We start from the raw sequence: 6,026 nt of genomic DNA on the forward strand, positions 1-6,026 counted from the left end.
GGCTGTTGCTGTTTTGTGTGCACAAATATACACATCTGGTTCATTTAAAAAAAAAAAAAGCTCTCTAGTTTTCTTATATTTTGTCCCGTTCCGCCTGACGGATCTGATCTGCTGTGACTGAATCTGGTTTGTAACTTGTTTGGAGGTTTTTATCCATTTGGAAATCACATTGCCTGAGGTTCAACTTCCTGTCTGATGTCTTCGAATATTTTATTTCTTCTCAGTTTAACTTTTATTTAAACCACGAAAGGCAGATTAATAACATTTACTTTCATTTACAACAACGACGTTTGAGGGAAAAACAGTGCAAACACCAATGAAATGAAGGACATTTAAAAAGACAAGACTAAATCAACATAAGGTCAACCGTAATTACGCCCAGTTATTAAGGTAATACATCAAGTTTTACACAATTACTTCAAGTTTTACACAATTTCTTCACAGGAACAGCTTGTTTGCAGAAACGGTGCAGGTTTTCTGTGCTTGTTGAGATTTGACGTTGTTTTTCTTTTCTTTTTCTGCATAACAAATACAGCAATTAGATCCACTTCCAATAATTACAATGTGCAGCGAGATAAATTAAACTGGTTCCTATCAGCAGCAGAGCAAAACTTTCCGATTCATAAAGCGTGAGTACATGATCGTCTGACACGTTTTGAATTCCATAAAGTGACAGATATTTCTAAAAGCATTCAGTAACGTATTTCATGCTGCAGTTATTGTTCAGAGGTTTCCTGTTTATGGAAAGACTGAGAGGTCAAATAATGAGGCTGAATCTTCATGTATATAAACTTTTAGTCAGATTAAAATGCTACATGGAGCAGCAGTGCTAGAGAAAAAATGATCTCTGGCTTCAGCATCATTCATGCAAGTAAAACTTTAGTTTCTACTAAAATATCTCAGAAAATTATAACAATTTTAAAAGTTTGTGATCCGCTGTGGACGCAGTGTGCAAAGATAATTATAGGGGATTTATTTAAGCTTTGAAATTTAAAGCTCTAAGAAAACAATTCTTTGTACAAAGATTATGTAAATAAACGTGGAGGTCTCTTTTTCTGTTACTAGAAAGTTTGCAGAATAATTTTTTTTGCCAACTTTCAATTTTTTATTGTCTTTGGAAAAGACGTTCAGTAACTCACAGCATACAGTTTTTATTTTTGCTATTTTTACTGGGATTTTATGCAGTAGAGCAGCACGGATGATTTCATTATTCCATTCCGGTTGAACCCAAATCAATTTTTATGAATAAATGGGTAAAAATCCATCTACAGATGTTGAATGAATACTTACACAGTGGACTGTAAATATTTTCGTTTTGTTTTTGGTTCAAAGAGATGAAAAGCAGCGATTTTAGTCCAAATCAGAATACACACAAATACAATATTTTAATGATTTTAATGCAGGTTTCTTTTGTTTTGTTTTGCATGCTTTAGATTTATCTCTGAAGTTCTGCAGGTGTTTACTGACAACCTATTCACATAAAACAGACACATTTAAACAGGCGAACAATTAAATCACATGTGTCAAACCGAAGGCTGGGGGACCAAATCCGGCCCGCCCCACCTTCTTATGTGGCTCTTTAGAGTCCAGAGAAACGCATAAATAGAACCGTCAAGAAACAGTGGTATAATTAAGTATTATTTTATCAATAAAATCAAAGCTGTTTTTTATCTGTATAATGCAAAATTTCATCAATCAGCCCCTCTGGTTTTCATGGACTTTTTCAAAAAAATATTCTGAAACATTGGGCTAAAATGATGCACACACTGCTGCTTCAGCCTTACTTATAGACGTAATTGGTGGCGAGTAACAAAACGTCACATTTAACATCAGACTTAAGCACAAATATCGCAAAATTTCCTGAAAATATTTCTAAATTAGCTCCACAACATCAGCGATGAAGTATTCATCACATCCCTGATTTATACTAAGTTAGAGTAAAACCGGGGCAGTAAAGAAAGAGGCTTTTTAGGGCAAGTCGTGAATCTTGATTTCAGTAAGTTTAAATGCAGGTTGATGTGACTGTTGATTGATGTGGCCTCTTTCTGCACAGGTTCATCAGTTTATGTAATTTAAAATGACATAAACATGTTTGAAATGATCACCTGAGTGACCTGACATAAAAGCTGAACCTCTACTGTCACTTCCTGTAACACGCAGAGAGGCAACAACAAACAAGGTCAGAGTGCAGGGTGATAAGGCTGCGTGTTATCTACAAGAAGTGTGGAGATTCTTACGGAGAAAATACAAGGAAGTAAAAATATTTTTAACATCGTAAAGAGAAAAAAAATATATACCATTCATGTTAAACCTTGGATGTGAAAGCATCCAGCACCAGCACACCCACACCCAGCATGTCCCAGAGTTAATCGTCAACCTTGGTCTCCAGGAAGTCATGTGAAAATACGTCGCTGCTGCTTATAGATCATGGGAAAGCAGGCAGAGGTTAGAAACAAAACCGGGTTCAAACTTGACTGGAGGAACAATAAAGTTCACACATGATTCATCTCAAGGTTCTTCCTAGACGCCAACATGCAACGCTTCCGCCGCAGGAAAAGATGCCGTCGACTGTCAGAACGTCCACTTGTGGGCCCGTTTCCCCTTCCTCCAGTCCAGAGAGTCAGCTGGGTTATTCTAAAGAAAGATTTCCTCTCATCGCTGCTGACAGATTTTAAAGATGGCTTTTTCACAGACAGAGGCCTTTTGGTGGATGCTCATGTGTGATACAGCAGGAGTTTCATCTGGCAAAATTTCAACTTTTCAAACTCAGAAATTTCTACGTTCTTTTTCTAGAAAAGTCATGAGATAAATCATAACGTTTCAGATTTTTTTTTCCTGACAAATGTTTGACTTTCCAAACTCAGAAATGTTCTTGGGTTTTTTTTGTTTTTTTGAGAAAACGTCTAAGACTTTTTGGCAACAATTTTTTCCCTAACACAGACTCATAGTACAGGAGAGGATTAGTGCCAGTGAAATAATAAAATAATAATAATAACCAAAAATTCTTAGGTTTATGTAAGTTATGTTGTCAATATATTAAAATAATTAAATATCTGTTCTTCCTTGGTATAGGATTTTTAAACTTGCACTTTATCCACTCTGAAAGCCTGTCCCAATTTATTTGGTTGATCCGAGTTTTAAGGCTACATTTGCCTTACATAAATGCTTAAAACAATTCTGATTCCGATGACACAAAGACAGAATTCTGAGAAAAAAGTGAAACTGAATTTTGAGATTAAAATCAGGATTTAATTCCATTTTTGTTATGGCATTAATTGTCTTCCGTACATTCGCCTCTAACCGAGGCCTGTTGAGCTAATATGCAATGACAGCAACTCGGCATCGTTACACATGGCAGCAGCCCACCGCCAAGCAGTCACATGGCCGGTTCTTCATCCAAAACATGAGCACAACCCGAAGAGGGGCTCCTGCTCTCACTTCTGCCAAGAAGGTCATTTAAGAAGCTACTCCAAAGCGATCAGGAAAAGTTGCTCTTGTTAAAACACACCCAATCCTTTCCCTGCAAGAGAGCCTCTGCTAATCCCGACGAAGCTGCCTGCCCCTAATTCCCAGAAAGCTGCTGCTGTGCAGCTCCAAGCATCGGAGGCTGCAAGTTTAAACATTTCCCTTCTTTTTTTTAAAAAAAGAGAAGTTATAAAAGACAACCTGATTAAATGAGAAAAAGAATCTCTCATGTAGTAATTTAACAGACAAAGCAACTAATACTAACCTGATTCTTTGTGGAGCCATTGAATAAACTGTGATTAAAACTTTTCTTTCTTGGAAGGCTGAGGGTAATTTCACTTACAGCTGATTACTACGTGGCCTGTAGAATCTAGAAATCTCTAAATAGAAGCTGTCTGACAACATGAAGTAGGCCAAAGGTCTCAAAACGCAACACATCATACTCTGACCTAAAGACGTTCGAGAAAAGATGAGTAAAAAAACAGAAACTGATGTACAGAAATTACTTTAAGACTGCATCAACATTTTATCCAAGAGGTCACAAAGGACCCAGATCAGGGTTCATGACCCCGACCCAATCGCAGCGGAGTTAGCAGCTGCATTTCTATTGAATATACAGCTCTGGAAAAATGATCAGTTTCCCTGATTTTACTTTTGGGTTTATGTTTGAGCAAAATGAACATTGTTCTTTTATTCTATGAACTTCTGACAACAGGTCTATGAAATTCCAACAAAAAACTTTGTATTTATTAGCAGAAAATGAGAAATGGTCAAAATAACAAAAAAGATGCTTTCAGACCTCAAATAATGCAAAGAAAACAAGTTCATTTTCATTTAGAAACAACAATATTAATGTTTTAACTCAGGAAGAGTTCAGAAATCAATATTTGGTGGAATAACCGTGAGGTTTTCATTAGGGTTCAGTGCAGTGGGCTCTTCATTTTTTCCTGAGCGGTATTTACACAAATTGGAATTATAAAAAAAAAAAAATTCTTAATTCAAGAAAACACGGTTTTTGAAAAAAAGAATAAGGTGGTGCCTTGGCTGTATCAAAACTGGTGTATTTTGCAGAACTGCAATGGAAAGACTTTTTTCACATCACACTGGTGGAAAAGATAAAGAGGACGACAGGAAGTGGTAGGATAATGACGGCGCAGCATTTTTTTTGCGACTTATAAAGTGAACAAACTTATTTACGTGTGATTATAATTATATTTCTTTTTTAATAGAAACACCGCAACCGCGAAATTGTGATTTTTCAACATAATAGACAAAGTTTTGCACACATCTGTAGTGGAAACGCAGATGTTGACGCACCAACAGAAGATTTCTGCTTGGGAATGCTTTCCTTTTCTTTTGACAATGCAGACTCTTATCCAATTCTCTAAACGTTTTATTTGCAGACGCTCTCCATCCAATCCGACTTATTTTGAGCTGTTTTGCAAAGACTAAATATTGATTCAGGAAGGGTGAATGCAAATAACATGAACATGCATCATTTACTATTATTTTACCATTTAGGACCAACTGGTTTCCTAATAAAGCACAGTATCCTGACAAAGCGAGGCCTGGTGCAGCACCTGGTGCAGCAAGAGGTTATGTGAGGAAACAGTGGGCACAGATTATGGTTAAGAGCCTTATTATTATCTCTTTCATCCCAGGTTAAGACCACGTAACACCTGCTACTCCACAGGCAGAACTTTTCCTGTAGCTCATCATATTCCTGCAGACAGAGGGAAAATGCTACAGTGGTGCAGCTCACAGATATGCAGAAATATTATTCTGTAAGCAAAGCAGGAAATGTTCCCGTAAACCTACAAACTCTCTCTGCCTGTTGGAGCAGGTTTGAGTCTCAAAGGCACAGGGAAAACTGATGCAACAGCAACGCTAGGCTCATGTAGCAACTTGTTAGCTTGTGTGGAGGGCTTGAGGAAAGTGTGTGAATGGAAAGAAAGGGTTTGATGTGAGAAATCTGTCCAAATCTCTATTTAAAGTCATTTGATTATGAGTATTACAGCTTCTGAAATATTAAATCAGCCTGAAATGGAAGCAAACCGTGACGTTCTCATTCATTTACTAAAACCAGCTGACTTTAGCTGGACAAAAACAAGGGCAGAGAGAGAAGAAGGGAAGACATGCGGTAAATGGCTCTGAGCCAGGAATCACACCCAGGTCAGCTGCGTCAAACTGTAAATGGATTGGATTTAAATAGCGCTTTTCTAGTCATGCGACCACTCAAAGCGCTTTACAGTGGAGTTTGCCCAGTCACACGCACTGACGCTCACGCATTCATACACTGACACTCGGATCTGTAGGCAACTCGGGTTTAAGTTCCCAGGGCCCACAGACTTCTCAGTCAAAGCCTGTTCACACACCGGGCCACATGGTGGCCTTTACTGGGATTTTATGAGGTGGGCCAACACAAAGTAGAGCGTCACTGTAAAGAGGAACAAAAACTAGAGGGAGTGTTGATTATATAAATGGGAACTATAATGAAAAACTCACAATTTTCATGTTTTTATACTTCCATTTGGATCTCAGCTGCTTCTAAAAACGGCACT

Source organism: Poecilia reticulata, chromosome 17 (assembly GCF_904066995.2).
Source record: "Poecilia reticulata chromosome 17, P_reticulata-male-v2, whole genome shotgun sequence".
Lineage (NCBI taxonomy): Eukaryota > Metazoa > Chordata > Actinopteri > Cyprinodontiformes > Poeciliidae > Poecilia > Poecilia reticulata.